Source organism: Rattus rattus, chromosome X (assembly GCF_011064425.1).
Source record: "Rattus rattus isolate New Zealand chromosome X, Rrattus_CSIRO_v1, whole genome shotgun sequence".
In the NCBI taxonomy this organism is placed as follows: domain Eukaryota; kingdom Metazoa; phylum Chordata; class Mammalia; order Rodentia; family Muridae; genus Rattus; species Rattus rattus.
The window spans coordinates 104059849-104077810 of record NC_046172.1 but is presented as its reverse complement, the minus strand read 5'-3'; positions in this window follow the sequence as shown (position 1 = coordinate 104077810).

Below are 17962 nucleotides of genomic sequence, written 5' to 3'. Positions count from 1 at the left end.
AAAAGGTGATGACATATTTTTCATTCTGTCATTAAAGAGTTTCCTCTTTATTCTGATATTTTATTATTATAAAAGGTTTATAAACCTGTTTCATTGGCTAGATATATAAAAGCTGTAAATATAACATGTAAAAATAAAAGTTATTTAAGAAAGATCAATAAAATGTTCATTATATATCTTTACTTTTAAGTAAGACTATTAATTATTTTTGTAATTGTTACATAGTAGAGTATAACTATAAATGCAGGCATGATCATGAGACCTTGATTGTCTGGCCATTATTTTTCCAGTATATGACGAGAAAAGTGTTTTTCTTTGTAGCAATGAGATCATATAAAACAGTGAGGTTTAAAATTCACATAACACCTGTTTCCATAATGTGGAATAAAAAAATATGAAAACTAATGAGAATTTATTGTCCTCATTAAACATAAAATGTGTTTCAAGGTACACAGATTTTTTTCTAATGTGTATTCTGAAGTGAATAATTAATTCAAAATTCATTTAGTTGACTCTAGAGATCAAAAGGAAAGGATTATCAGAAAAACAGAACCTTGATTTCATGCTTATTATCTTATATCTATGTGACTTCCTAGGCATCCTGTCACACATTACTTAGGTCCTTATCCCAAATGTGACATAAAGACAATGCAAAGAGGCAGCTAAATTGGAGCTGAGCTGAATGCTCTTTCCCTGGCAGCTAGCTCTCACTATAGTATGTGACATGTAAGCTTCTAAATGAGAAAACAACCAAGGTTCCTACCAAGATATCATGCCTGTGAAACCACAAGGACTAGTGTTGTGTCTCATAATAACGCTATGGGTGCACTAATGACATGCATATCTTGGCACTAACCAACAGATCACTAATTCAACCCACGATCCACTCAGAAGAGGGAAACCATGTATGGTATTGGAAATCAAGCCATGTACTTGAGACAAGTGAAGTCATGGATCTTAGAGGAGAACCTACAGCTGACACATTTCAAAAAAAAATAGGCCATGAATTTGAAAGAGAACGGGAGGAGTATAAGGAAAAGTTTTGAAGGAAGAAAGGGAATGGGGATGTGAGGAAACCATAGTATAATCTCAAAAATTAAAGAATACAATTTGTGAAAAGTAAACTAAGAAAAAAACAAAAACAAAAACAAAAGCTGAGGCATTGGAAAAAGAATGGAGACCAAAAGAAGCTCCAAAATCTGTATAGTTACAACTCAGAGATCTGAAGTCCGAACCTGCCTACACTGCTACTTTGGTGCTATTTAACTTGTGTAAGTCATATAACCCTTCTGGGTTCCTTGGTTTTGGTCTTCACTAAGTAGGATCTCTAGCAATTTACTTTAACCATGTTCCCCCACTGCCTCAGAACACTAAAGGAAATGACTCATGTAAAAAAGAAACAAGGAACACTGTATAGCATGGATGTTTTAAATTGATGTTTACTTGGAAATATTATTTGTGAGTTCATTCTTTCATAAAACTACAAATATGTAGCTAAATTAACTGGCTTTCTTTTCTAGTTACCCAACTTAAGCTAACTTTTCCTTTCGTTTTTCTTTTTATTTTTTTCCATTTTTATTAAATTGTGTATGTCTTATTTAAAATAATTTCAAATGTTATTCCCTTTCCCGGTTTCTGGGCCAACATCCCCCAACCCCTCCCCCTCCCCTTCTATATGGGTGTTCCACTCCCCATCCTCCCCCATTACTGCCCTACCCCCAAGAATCTTTCTTTAGGCATTAGGAGCATAGTTTCTCTAACACTTTGAGACTCATTATTCTTTCTCTAAGTTCTCCTTTTCATATATGATATATTTGCCTTCTCTTTATTCTTATTCTGAGCACCAACTGAGATCTGCAGCTTGCCTGTCATTTTTCTTTCATTTTTCAATTTAAAATTTGTTTGGTTTTTTTAAAATAATGTTTTACTAATTCTTTGAGATCTACTTTTTCTACTTTTTTCAAAATCTAATTCTTATGATATATTTTAATCATAAACACCTTCTGATATATAGAGCAACCTTGAGTCCTTACCTTTACAACTTCATGTTTCATTTTCTTTCTTTTCTTTTTTTCTTTTTCTTTTTTTAAATTTTTTTAAGTTTTAAACACACTGCTTACAGATTGTGTTGGCCAATTACTTCTCGGTAATTGACCAGAAGAGTTGTTTACACACAAATGTCATACCATTAGAGCAAATGGCCTTGCTATCTCCCAGATGCTCTCAAATGTTGATAATTACTCAGCTAGGAGTAGACCATCATGCCACATTTTCATCCTCCATGCTGGGATTTGTGTGGATGAAACTTGTTTTGCCACTGTACATGCTGTCACAAGTGCTTTGAGTTCATGTGCACAACTGCCTTGTTATGTCTGAATAACACTGATTTTGAAGTCATCTACCATATCTCATTCTTATAATCATTTTGCCTCCTCTTCCAAGAAAATCCCTTGTCCTTCAGAGGAAGTATGTGATACAGACGTTCCATTTAAGAATGAGCACTCTGAAGTTTCTTAGTCTCTGTATATAGATCAGTTTGGGATCAACTATATTATTTCTGATTTTCTGCCAGCTTCTCTTAGAAAGGCTGAGAGATACATTGGTCTATGGGCATAGCAATAACTCTTTAGAAGTTTCTTAATGAAATGTCCATTGTGCAGAATAATGGTAGTAGGTTTTCCCCTAAGACCTGTCACATTTCTAGCCACAGAATCTTGGCCTCATTAACAGTGCCAAGCACGGTTTTATTTTCCTGGATTGGGTCTATAAGAAATTAGCTGGTTACTACTAAAATATTTAAGTCACTTGTAATAGTAAGCTTATTTTGACAGGCAAATCATCATTTTAGCTTACAGGGTTTGTGGCCTAGTTAGATTGATGGTTCTTTTCTCCTCTAATAGAACACATAAAGCTTTCTAGACATATAAAAGCTTGCTAGTATGTATGATACTTTTATGGCACTATCAGCTCAAGGTTTCCATGTTCCATGACTTAAGTGTTAATGTCTTCAGCAACTGAGTCTTTGTATAAGGTTCTGCAAGGTAACTAAGAACAATGGCAATAACTTGTAATGTTTATGAGTCTTTATGACTCATTGGCTAACAATTCAAAAGAGGTAACATATTCCTGTTACTGATGCATTTATTTTAAGTAGTCTGTGGTTTCTACTTGGAATATTATCCCCACCTTATAAAACAACTTAGTCAAATCTCTCTCTCTCTCTCTCTCTCTCTCTCTCTCTCTCTCTCTCTATATATATATATATATATATATATATGTGTGTGTGTGTGTGTGTGTGTGTGTGTGTGTGTGTGTGTGAATCTTCTGCAATCTTTCGTGTGAGTTTTAATGCTAGTTTACACTCCTCATATCCTTCTCATATCCTTCCTTACTTTAAATCCTCCACCCACTTTAACCATTGTTTCCTTGTCTCCATTCACACTGTATAAAACTATATATTCTATCTATTCTTCTTTCAACAATACTTTCCTCCTCTGTAACTTCTTACTTGCTTACTAACATCTGGTGTATTAAAAATTAAATGTTCATATCTAAAACTTAAACTCTAAAATACTCAAGGGAGAGAAGACCTGTGATATTTTTATTTCCGTGTCTGGATTACACAGCTCAAAATAATTGTTTGAAGTTTCATCCATTTAACTGAGAATTTCAAAATTGCATTTTCTTGTTGGTTGCATAATATTCCATTATATGAGTAATACCTTTTTTTCATTTATCTGTTGGCACTCATGTTATTTCTATTTTTCTGGCTATTGTGAATAAAACAGCACTGAAATTGATGAATACAAATTTTTGTAGTAGGATATGGAGTCTTTGTGCACATGCCCAAGTGTGATATAGTTGGATGATGGAGTCGATCTATTTCTAGCTTTTTCTGAGGAAACTCTACAGTAGTTTCCAAAGTGGCTACAGCAATTTTCACTGTCACCATCTGTGAATAACTGCATTAGTGTCAGCATGTGCTGTCATTTGTTTTATTGATCTTGGACATTATCAGTGGGAGAAGATTAAATATCTAAGTAGTTTTTAATTCCCATTCCCCTAATGGCCAGGGAATTGAACATTCCTTTAAGTATTTCCTATCCATTTGTGTTTTATTGGGGGTGGGCTGATTTGATATTCCATTTTTTAGCTGAGTTCTTTGTTTTCTTGATGTTATACATTATAGATATTTATCCTCAGTCAGATATGTAGGTGGTAAAGATTTCTTCCCATTTTATAGACTGTCTAATCACTTGAATGTTGGTGTCCTTTGTTATACAGGAGCTTATTAATTTCATGCTGTCCCATTTGTCAATTTTTTGTCTTATTACCTGTGTTATCAGTGTCCCATACAGAAAGCTCTCCCTTATGCCAGTAAGCTGAAAACTATTCTTTGCTAACCCCTCTATCAGATTCAGGGTTCCATTTCTTTCATTGAGATTCTTGATCCATTTGAATTTAGGTTTTGTACAGGGTGAGAGATAAGGATCAAGTTTCATTCTTCTACTTGCAGCCATTTAGTTGTTGCCATCATAACCATTTGTTGAAGATAATATCTTTCCTCAAGTTTGCATGTTTGGCTTCTTTGTAAAAATAAAAAAGGATGTCTGTAAATATGTGGACTTATATCTGGTCCTCAGTTCTAATCTATTGATCAACTTGCCTGTTTTCATGCCAATAATATTTTACTTTTATTATTTCCCTGCAGTTTTTCTTTTAAGGTATAAGAAAAATTTTCTTGTACTTAAGAAAAACAAAAGAAAAGATGATCTGTTTTAGTCATATTATATAGCTGAAATCAAAGGTACATATATAGAAAAAGAACCATGTCAAGGAAAATAGTACTAGTAACCTAAATATGCGCTTACACTTATCAATACACTATACAAAGAATAATTGCATCTTGATTGGCATCTCTTACCTACTGTGTAATTATACATATATTCTGCCAATTTCTGAATATGCATTCTAGGGTAGGAAAAATAATGACAAATTAGCTTCGAGGACACACTGAATCCACTGCAAGTTAGACATTGACTAATAGTCCACTGATCATGTGTACTGCAGAAACCCCACTTTAACTTGGAGGCTACAATGATTCCCAGAGTTTCTTGAAATCCATGTCACTTTAGTATTACTAGTGTCTAGCATGCTCCCACAAGTATGAATATTTTCTTTTTTTCCGTGGTATAGTTATTTTAGTAAAGGCCAAAAAGTCCCTTTGTGAATGTAATAGTGAAAGGTCAAAAATAAAACATATGAATAGTATAGCAATCTACTTCTTCAAAGTGATCTTGCTGACCCTTAATTTGAGTCTTGGAAGGAGACATGGGTCTGAGGCAAAGATGAATGATTATTGACGGTCTTCAGTGTAGTGTTACTTGACCTTTGTTTTTTTTTTTTTTATTTCAAGTTCAGTCACTTTTGATTTCCTTGTTTTAGACTTGTTCTGAATATGTAGACAAAGAACTTGGTAGGCTTCTTACCAGTTTCAGTTTTTTGATCACAAATGATTAGAAAGTGCCAAAGGTCTACAAAAGTCATATTATAAACATTGCTGTACCAGGATACACTTTGAACAATTATATTTAAATCATCTATATTGGGCAGCCACATCTCTCACTGTCCAGTCTGGTAAACTGCGAAGGGCAATGACAGAGTTGCTCAAGTATACTGGTTCCCCTCTCACAAGTCTATTTTCTACAGTATTGGTGCACACCATATCTGTAGTGTCAGAACTCCTATTTTGTAAGATTAGTTTTTAAATGGCAAAATCACTGTGGTGTTCCCATTTTCCTAAGCCTTTGTGGTAGTTTGAATATTCTTGGCCCAGGGAGTGTAATTATTTAGAGGTATAGATTTGTTGGAGTAGGTGTGGCCTGGATGGAGGAAGTGTGTCACTGTGGGAATATACTTTAAGACCCTCATCCTAGGTGCCTAGAAGCCAGTCTTCTCCTAGCAGCGTTCAAATGAAGATGTAGAACTCTCAGCTCCTCCTGCAAAATGTCTGCCATGCTCCTGTCTTGGTCATACTGGACTGAATCTCTGAAATTGTAAGCCAGCTCCAATTAAATATTTTCCTTATAAGAGCTGCCTTCGTCATGGTGTGTGTTCACAGTAGCAAAACCTTGAGACAGACTTTTAAGCCATTCTCCCACACTAAACCAATGGATCGCAGGTATACCCAGTTCATAGTATTCCACGTTTTGTGTTATATTTCAGGAAAGAAATTAAATAAACTAAATTCTTGCCACCATTTTCAATATTTCAAGCTACAATATTAAGTCCAGAATCTTTACTCAATGGGCCATAGTGATAAACTTAGCTTGATCTAATTTTATGTTCTTTGTAACCTTATCCCATATGTTTTATATACATTCCCATATATACTCTTCAGATTTATGACTGAATATATTAGAAAACTCATAAAATCATTTAGAGATATAGTATGCATATTTATGGACACATTCTGCTTCACTTCTAGGGACTTACCCTCAATCTGCTTATAGGCCTAGATGCAATACTGACTGTGCCATGAGAGACATCATAATTATTGTGCTAGACATTTTCTTTGGGGAAGATCATTTCTGGTTCCACAGAGAATGCCGGGTTAATTTCTTCAAGCAAATTTGGAGTGGGTAATATTGCAAAGAGTTTATGTTGAGAGGTTTACATTCTAAGAGTTAGAAGCCTACTTCCATAGACAATATAAACCCAACAAAATATAAGGAGTCAATATTTATACCTTATTAAGGTCTTCCTTTGTTTCTCTACTCTTTGATGCCCTAGAGGATTTTGTGCTTTTCCAATCCATCTGCCAATTCTATTATAATGAAAATGCCTTTGTGCCTACATTTGAAATTGTTTATAAATATAATCTGAACATTCGTCTTTTCTCAAGGCTCGCCTTTTCATTCAAGATGATCAGGCTAATATAGTCAGCTGGGTAGCTAGTCACTATGATAGAGTAAAAGGACTTAAAAGTCAGTGAACAAATTGACACCTCAGACAGGAATAGGAAAGCCATTTTATTGAGGACACTGTAAAAAGGCAGCAGGCTGGACAATAACTATAGTATGACCTGTAGCTTAGAAGAATTGTCTCCTGGCAGTAGTATCTCCATTTCAGAAAAGAACTTTTATGGTCTAGGTCAGTTTCATCTCTTTTATCTTTTATCATTTTAGTAGTGTCTATTTGTGGCAAAGAGAAGTTTTTTATGATCAGATGTAAGAACTACATTTACCTCTAGGTATATGTACAAATATTGAGATGGTATTTATGAATATGCTGCCTCAGTAAATCGGCAGTTGCACATTCTCTTCCAATACCCATGATTTCACTACCCTGGGTAGTTGGGTAGGTTTCTATAACAGGTGTGATTCCCAAATGGATGAGTTTCTCCATTTAAGGCTTCATGACTTATAACCAGTACTATGTAAAGGGGAACAATCCACTTTGCATGGTGTGTATAGGACACTAATGTGCGTTATTGGTCATGTATTTCCAGTTGCAGAATTTGTGCCATACAAGTAGCGGTCATCACACAAATAAGTGAGTCATATTTGGATCCAGCACAGAGTTTTCCCACCATAACAAGTGGCTGGTTGCAGCTTCATTATTTTACAGCAGAGTTTGGGATGTCTAGATAATGCTTATGGAAATTTATTCCTGGTTTCTTACTAAGGGTTCTCCTTGTGTATCTATCACTTTGTTTATATTTTATTGATAAAGATAGATTCACACAACAGATTACTTTAGCCTTCTGCTTGGCTCACATTCTATGCAAGTGCCTTCTTAGAACTATGTGAGGGGTTGGGGATTTAGCTCAGCGGTAGAGCACTTGCCTAGCAAGCGCAAGGCCCTGGGTTCGGTCCCCAGCTCCGGAAAAAAAAAAAAAGAACTATGTGAGGTAGATGGCAGAGGTTAATGTAGAATGTGGTTGACATAATTTTGATTTGACACAATAAATAATAGCTTCCATTCCTAAAAATGCATCTGAGGGCAACAGATGTTTCAAGGTAATTTTGGGTTTGTTCTTGGAACTTCTGGTACCATAGAGTAATGCTCATGTTCTGTGGTGTTTTCCAAAATAAAATTTGTATGTAGCTTAAAATTTAAGACAGTATTTTAAAAGAAAGTTCTAAAGTAGTTCAGTGAAGAAAAAATATAATGGCTTGAACAGATCCTTAATAAAATGATTTTTTTTTCTGAAAGAGAGAAGTACTGAATAATTGCATGATTTGCTGAAAAAGCACCTGATATCCAGCATCATAGTCAAACCACTGAGAGCTGTAAGTTCACAAGTTACAGGAATATACTTTGGAAAACAGAGAGGGAAGCCTTTGAAAGGGTCTAATACAATATGAATGATGGATAGTATGTGATTGTTCTCTTACATTATTCTTAAAAAACTTCCAGTAAATGGAGTACATTTTTAAAATGAAAGCCAGTCCTGGAATGAAATTGACTACATGATTGCGAGTGATACAGCATTCACTCTATGTCTTTCAAAAGAATAGCAACTGATTGTATCTATGTATCTCGTGGTTAAGAATAGTAATGCAATTTTTAATATCACAGTGATATTCATTTTAATCATATATGACTAAAATGATATTTGATCTCCAAGAAGCAACAAACATTGTTATTTGGTGTCATCACTGTTCCAAATAGTAAAGAAACTTGTGTTTTAATTCTATTATGTATCATATTTCCTTCATTATTTCTGACAAAAGTAAAACCTTCTATTTTTTATTGAACTACTAATAAGGAGAAAGCAGCTCTGGGTAGAGAGGTACCATGATGTTCAAAAGTTGGCATTACAACCAAAGCCTCAGTTGGCCTCAGCGGGAGTTTGAACTGCAATGACACTTCTGATAATTGAGGAGGGAACAGGTCATTTGTATATCTACATGGACATGTTATAAGAGGAAGTGATATGTCTTGTGGATAGATAGGTTCTCTTTAGACGATAACGACTCCAAGATGAGGGTGTTAGTCAACTATGACACTTGAAACTGTGACAGGGAGGGCAGTTGACAGAGGAGTTCCATGAGCACAGCATTTTTTCCATTACACAGATAAGGCACAACTTCCTCATTACAGTAATACAGTTCTTTTATGAATCTTAATATTCATTCAATCTAACCTACTTCTTTTATATGATAAATCAAAGAGGCTACATTACTACTTGGAATAAAATTGAAAAAGATACCCGTTAGAAATCCTACCATTTAAAACTTTATTATAAAAAGAATTGAAAACAAGCAAGGCAAAACATGAGAAAGCAGAACCTAAGGCAAAGTTGGAACCATCAACTGGAAAGGAAAATAAATACTTTAAAGAAATTAAGTATTGTTCTGCTTTACAACATAAATCTCATGGAAACACAACTTTATTTTGTCACTTTTCATAAACATGCTTATCTTTAAATATAATAGACAGTAAACTGAGAGTCCCTAAACAAAATAACATAAAGGGACACCAGTGATTTAAACAACTGATATTTACATTTAGATTTCATTAGAAACAGTGGGACTGTACACAATAAGTAAGCATGCTAGCAGTGTTTAATTTCTTCAGGTTGTCATGTCATTTTGATGAATTCTACATTTGTGTGAAGTAGGGCTTTCCTTATCTCTCTTAACAAATTTTGATATAATATATACTTGACAATATGAATATAGCTGCCTCAATTTGATTTCAGATTCCATTAGGGAGGTTGATATTGGTTTTTCTTCTATCAATTTTTCTCTACGTAGTATTGCCAATGAACTGAAATTTTTGCAGAATGAAGATAGTGGGTCCTTGTTTTGCCAATCTTAAATGTTTAGTTAATAGTTGCAAGAGCTACTAGCATGATTTGATTACCTTCTTCACTTTTTTTAAAATCTTAGATATCTGGTGACTTATGGAGTTAGCATGGTTCATCCTTCTCTAGTTACAATTTGCTTTGTTTAGTTACTCTCTTCATGACTAGAAATTTTGAAGTTATCATCACATGCATATATATGCATCTATTTAAAATCAATAACATTATTGTTTTGATTGATTGAGCCAGATGCTTCAAAAACAGGTATAAACAAGTGTTGGAGTATTGTTAAGTTTAATAAAATTAGTTATATTTTATAGTGAATGAATGTAAATATAACATTCATATAAGAAATAATATAATACAACAAAATTTGTGGATATGATACTATCACATACATATTTATCATTATTTTCTAGTACCTACAATCAACATGTCTAAATGTACTTAGCTGGATACTGGAATTGTCCATTTGTAAATATTGTATTTTTATACTTTAGGTCTGATATAATATCCAGCTATATTTAATGTCTCAAAACACTGATTTTGTTTCAGAAACTTTCTTACAGAGCTATATACTATTTATATTTCTAATACATAGCAACCAGAAAGCTACCATTTTATTTCTTTTAATTTTCCTTCCCATAAATATCTGTTTTAAAATAATGAAAGAGCATTCTTATTATGAGGGAAATAACATTGTGATTGTATTTTAAATATTTAATGTGGAATTTTCTAGGAAAGATATTACACTAGTTTACCACATATGTTATAACAATACCCATTTCCCAATCCAAGTAGAGGAAGACAATGAAAAAACACCCTGTTTTTTTTTTTTAAATGTGTACTGGATTTATTGCTACATCTATGTAAAAAGTAAAGCATCATTGACAAAGTTGTAGGTTTCTGGATGCAAAGCTAATCCAGAAGATTATTAAGTTATGTAAATATTCGAGAAAGGAAGAAACTGAGAAAAATAATGCCAAAAAGAATGTCATCAGATCTTGGACTCTGCTTTAAACCACTATAGGCTAGACCTCACTTTAAAGATGAAATATGCAAGTCTGAGCCAGTAAATAGCACACAATGAAGCTTTCTACTCACCATTAGTAAATAACAAAAGGAAAATTCAAATACATTAAACATTGGCAAACTGGACACCAAATATCAAAAATCTCATTAAAGTGCTAATATAATTTTACTGTCAAATCTGTAATCAAAGAAATGCTGAAAGACGTCAGAGACAATTAACTTTGAAGGGTATATTATAGGTTGAATTCTAGCCCTCGAAAACTTAGAATCCTTAACTTTTCATCAAATTAGACTGCATGAGTATATTTGAATATAGGGCTTTTACAGAACATTCTAGGTAAAAAAATGTAGTCATAAAGCTGAGTCCTGATTTGGACTTTGTTTTAACAGGAGGAAATATACACTCAGACATTTAAGGGGGAGATAATCACATGATAACTTGGATAAATATTGAACTATAAGTAAAGTTAGACTCAAAAGCATCTGACTTTCTTGCCAACTAGAGTTTAGACACCTGGCATAATTATGACAAAGCACTTGTTTATTGTTTAAGGTAATCATTATAGTATATATTAGCACAGCAGCTCTAGGAAACTATATATTCATTATATGATTTTAATAACTATGATTTTTGTCATAGGAATTCACAAAATAAAAATGTGGAATAATTTTTAAAGTTTAAAAAAGCATAATGTGTCATTCAGAATGTCATTTGTCAATATTGATGACATAGAGGCATACTACAATCAATTACAAAATTGATAATGTGACTAATTTTCTAGGTTTTGCATGCTCTAAAGCTTCCTTTAACTGTCTTATCCATTTATAATGTATTTTCATTAACTTAAGACTTTATCCTCAATATATTGTGTTTATCAAATAACAAAAAGTACATCTCTATAAAAATTGACAATGAAATATATTCAAACCAACAATAAAATCATAACAACATTTGGTGCATACACTGAAGGAAGGTCCATCCAGAGACTGCCCCAACTGGGGATCCAGCCCATATACATACAGCCTTCTAACCCAGACAATATTGCTGATGCCAAGAAGTTCATGCTGATAGGAGCCTGATATAGCTGTCTCCTGAGAGGCTCTGCCAGAGCATGTCAAATATAGAGGTGAATGCTTGCAGTAAACCATTGAACTGAAAATGGGGTCCCCATTTTAATAGTTAGAGAAAATATTGAAGGAGATGAAGGTGTTTACAACCCCATAAATACAACAATATCAACCAACCAGAGCTCCCAGGGACTGAACCACCATCCAGAGTACACATGGACAGACCCATGGCTCCAGCTGCATATGTAGCAGAGGATGACCTTGTTGGGCACCAAAGGAGAAGTATTTGGTCCTGCCAAGGCTGGACACCCCAGTGCAGGGAAATGTCAGAGCAGTGAGGCTGGAAGGGGTGGGTAGATGAGTGAAGGAACACCCTCATACAGGAATGGTTTGGGGTTGGGATAGGGGGTTTATGGATGGGAATCCAGAAAGGGGGATAACATTGAAATGTAAATAAATAAAATAATATCCAATAAAAAAGGAAAAAATATAAAAAATTAAAGAAAGCTCGGAACATTGAAAACGTAAATATCTGGGTTTAATGCCATGTGATTCACTTATATTGTATTTAAATAAAATGTCTCAAACAAAAATAAGAAAAAAACAAAAATGGAAAAAGAAATCATAACAAAATTTTGGAAAATCAGGAACTACAAACAAGTAAAATAGCAAATGTCATATTAAATAGAATATAGTGCTTTATTTCTTTAAAATATATTTGACGTTACTAAAGTGGGACCAACATAAATGCTAAATTAAACATATGCTGAACAAGGACAACAACAATAAACATGCCAATGAAAAGTAGACAAACGACCATGAGGCATTAGCCTTACACAAAATATTATAGGTAACTGCGGAATGCTGAGACAGGACAAAGGAGTCTTCCAGAGAGAAGAGTCCACAGACTGATTATTTATCCAGGACCCATATGTAACATCAAATAATGAAGAATCTATAATGTATTTGAAAGAGAATAGTAAGAGGTAAATGGGGAGACGTGGGCAGAGTAAAGGGAGGGTTGAAATGGGTAGTTATATTATAATCACCTGAATAAAAGAAATAATTGAAAACACCAAGAAAATAAGTAAAAGAAATAATTAAAATGCATCTGATAACTGGAATAAATATATGGTAATTAACATTCAAAGATTTTTGATATACTTAAATAAGAAAAATGAAAATGTTTTTATAATGATACATAGTGAGTTTATGCAAAACAATTTGAAATATGTAATTATATGAAATACTCAATAAAATAAGATAGTTTGTTTTAAGTGTACTGTGTACCATTATTAAATCATCATAAATTAGAAAGATTCAAGTCAAGTTGTTCCATTAATATGTGTATTGTTACTTTCCTCATAGACATGACAGAATAGAATAGTTGTTCAAAGCAACTTGATGAGTTAAGGTTGGTTCATGCCTTTAGGGATGAGTCTTGAGGTCAGGAAGATATTGTGGCAGATGCTTCATAAAACTTCTCACATTATATCTATATCTATATATCTGTATCTATATCTATATATGTGTGTGTATGGTAAGGAGGGACACACACACACACACACAGAGGGGGAGGGAAGAAGAGAGAGAGAGAGAGAGAGAGAGAGAGAGAGAGAGAGAGAGCAATGAATGTTAGTGTTTAGCCTAATTGCTTTCTTTTAGTAATCCTTGAGCCTACAGCATGAGATGATGACTTCAAAATTCAGGGTAGGTCTTCCCTTTTCAAGTAAACCTTCTGAGAAACACTCTCATAGACAAATATGTTTCCATGGTGACTCAGCCAAATTGAAAATGAATAACCACCACAGTTAGAACTCTCCATATGATGTTGTAGGTATATTATGAAGATATCAGGTAAAACTTTTATAAAATATTAATATTATTTTACTTACTCACTTGATATCCTGATCAGTGTCACTTTCCATCTCCCCTCCCAAAATCCATCACCTCATTGCCCCTCCCTTTCTCTTCTGAGTGGGTTGGGGACCTCCTGTGTATTTCCCCAACACAGATGAATCAAGTCTACATGAGACTAGGTGCATCCTCTCCCACTGAGCCCAGATAAGGAAACTCAGCTAGAAGAACATACTCTACTTACAGAAAACAACTTTTGGGATACTCCAATTCCAGTTGTTTGGGACCCACATGAAGACCAGGGTGTACATCTGCTATGTATATTTGCTTATAGATCCAGCCTCTATGTTTTTTGGAGGGTAGATCAGTTCCAGAGAATCCCAAGAGTCAAGGTTATTTGACAGTGTTAGTCCTTCTGTAGATTCCTATTCCCCTTAAGACCTACAATCCTTCCTCCTATTCTTCCTTAAAAGTCCCTAAGCTACATCCACTATTTGCCTATGGATATCTTCATCTGTCTGAGTCAGCTGCTGGCTGGGGTCTCTCAGGGGACAGCCATGCTATACTTCTGTCCACAAGCATAACAGAGTATGCTTAATGGTGTTAGAGATTGGTGTTTGCATATGAAATGGATCTCAAGTTGGGCCCATTATTAGTTGGTCATTCTGTCAGTCTCTGCTATATACCCTGTCCATTTCTCATAGATAGGATACAGTTTGGGTTGAAAGTTTTGTGGATGGATTGATGTCCCTATTACTCCATTGACATTCCTGCCTGGTTACAAGATGTAGCCTCTTCAGTTTCCATATCACCACTACTGTGAGTCACAACTAAGAGCATCCCCATTGATTCTTGAGTGTCTCCCTTATCCCAGTTCTCTGCCTCTCTGGAGATGGCCTCTATCTACCCTGCCCCATCAGTTATAGATTCCCATTACTTCTCATAGTCATCTGATTATTTCTCCTGTTATTACCCACACTGGATTCTGAATCCCCTATTCCCCTCTCCACCAAGTTCTCTCTCTCCATCTCTCTTTTATGACTATTTTATTCTTTCTTCTAAGTAAGATTTAAACATCCTTGCTTGGGCCTTCCTAGTTTAGCCTCTTTGGGTCTGTGGAGTAAAACATAGGTAGCCTGTATTTTTTGGTTAATTTACTTTAAAATGAATATATACCACACATGCTCTTTGGTGACAGAGTTACCTCACTGGGGATTTTATTCTCAAGGTTCATTCATCTGCTTGCAAACTTCAAGATATCTTTGGTTTAAGTAGCTGAATAGTATTCTATTGTTTAGATGTCCCACATTTTCCTTTTCCATTCTTTTTTTTTGGAGAGGCTTTATTTAGTAAAATGTTAAAATAAATACAAATTGATCAGCTGTTCTGAACCCCCCACCCTTCAAAACAAAAAACAAACAAACAAAACAGAATGTTTGGTGCACAAAACTCCCAATATAAATTCTACCAAGACTGAAATCACAAAGGGCATGGACACCGACAGGACTGGGCGTAGCTGGTTCTATGCATGGAGCTCACTGACTTCTGGTCTGCTCAGACCACTCACCTGACTGCAGCTCTTTATCCATTCTTTAGTTGGGGTACATCTAGTGTTTTTTTCCAGTTTCTACCTATTGTGATTAAAGCTGCTATGAGCATAGTTGAGCAAGTATTTTGACTGTAAAGGAATTATAATCCAGCAACACAGTTGCTCTGAGCACATCCAAAGACCTTTTAGGTCTGTGTGATGTGGCTGAAATGCACACATACCACACACCTTTAATCCTTTTGGCAGTAATACAGACATGCCCTTATTACATATCTTAATCTCTAATATCAAAGGTAAATATGTGTAGAAGGAAGCAGCTATGCTTGACAGTGATGTCTAATTGAGTGGTAGACAAAGTAATAAATAAGATAAAGATATGACCAAATGAGTCAGCAATAGGGTACACTCAAGTCTCACAAGAATAGGCTGGAAAGAGTGGCTATTTTAGAGCAGTGCAGAGTGAGTTCAAGTTAGTTAGTTGGTAGTCAGTGCAGTGAGTATAGTACAGCACAGTTGAGTTCATTGGTCAATTCATATAGTTCAGTCCAGGTCAGCAGAGGCAGTTGAAGCCAGAAACTAAGAAGGATCCAGAAGATTAAAAAATGTCAGGTTTAATTTACGTCAAGTAGGGAAATTCAATGACAAACTGACGGAAGCCAGATTGAGTCAGTTGGCTTGGAGAGAAGTTTGATCCAGAAGAGCTGAGTTGAACCATCCAGCCAGAGTTCAAAAAGAGCTCGAAAAACTAGAATTATTCAGCAGTAAGCTTCAGAGAGACAACAGTCATATCAGGAGAATCAGTTACCTTTTATATGACAGCATTTAAAATCCTATCCAAGTCAGACAAAATTTTAGCATGAAAAGGGGAGGTAGATAAGAATTCTTACCCTCATCTGTGGAACTGTTGGCTACTGTTAAGTTGCTGGAGGAAGGGGAGAAAGAGACAGACAGACAGACAGTAAGAGACAGTTTGTTGTCTGAGAGAAGTTTACCATATTCAGTGGCAGAACACACATTGAAGAATATATAGAGTAACACACACAGAGACATACATACATAAACACACACAAACCAAAATTTGGGTGGACAAGAAAAAGAGGGTGGATTAGTGAAGAATTCAGGTAGGTGATGAATATAATCAAAGCACATTATAAGTAACTCTAACTAATAAAATGTCTAAATAAATATTACAAAAAACCACTTAAACAAAATTGAAATTGCAATTTATCAAAATTCTGGGTGTAATGGTAAAATATGTGTTGAGGGGGAAGTAAGGGCATTAATACTCTTTAATGTCAAACTTAATACACCTCAAATCATTTGGCTAAGATCTTATCTCTTGAAAACAAAAAGTTAATTGCAAACCAAACCATGAAGAAGGAAGAACACAATGAAGATGAAAATAAAAATTGTTAAGACTAAAAACAGAAGGCAATTCATAAAATTGGAAGTAATAACTTGTCCTTTGCAAAGAGGAATGTAAAAGAGGACTTGGATTACTAACAGCAAACATTAAGAGTTAAATTATAAGATACTAAAACTCATCAAAATATAGCAATGAAGTATATAAATAATTTGATATCTATTTTAATATCTGTTTTAAATAATGAACTTCCTCAGCTCTTCAAAAACAATAACCACATTACAGTAATGAATAGCCATTATCAAGCATATTTCATAGCTATAAAAATTCATTTTTCAGGGGTTGGAGAGAGGTCTTGAATCTAACAACAGGTCATTTCTCCCACTACAGCAAAAATATTTTATGTTTTTAACTTAAAATGGTTGTTATTCAACATAATATCTACAAACATTCATGAAAAACAGTAATTAATGTGTTCAAATATCTTTATTGTACAGTAAAATGCACTAGCACAGAAAATGCATATTACATATAGAGAAGCAAATGAAAACATTAGTAAATCAAATTCAGCCATGGCTACAGATAAACATGTCCTAGTGGTTTTGTCTATGGAACACTACTATGGTTTATCACCATTTGAAATGTGTAGAATACAGCCAGTAATAGTAACAGATTAAGGGTAAAATGTATATAATATAATAGCAATTTCACCATGAATCAATGTTAAATTCAAAGTTTTTTTCATATATATGAGATAATTTTGATATATACATATACATATATAAGAGATACAATTATATGTGTGTTTTCTGTGAAACTAATTGTATGATGTCTAAGGTACAATGAAAACTAGATAAATATAAACTACATACAGGCAAGTAAAAGGTAATGGATTAACAAGCTTATTTTAAAAATAAGCAAAAGGCTCACGTATACAAGCACCAAAAGACATACAAAGAGATAACAGAAGTAATGTTAATACACCTCTATTGGGCATGTACCCAAAAGATGTTCCAACAAATAACAAAGACACATGCTCTACTATGTTCATAGCAGCCTTATTTATAATAGCCAGAATCTGTAAAGAACCCAGATGCCCTTCAACAGAGGAATGGATACAGAAAATGTGGTACATCTACACAAGGAATATTACTCAGCTATCAAAAAACAATGACTTTGGGTTAGGGATTTAGCTCAGTGGTAGAGCGCTTGCCGAGCAAGCGCAAGGCCCTGGGTTCGGTCCCCAGCTCCGAAAAAAAGAAAAAGGAAAAAAAAAACA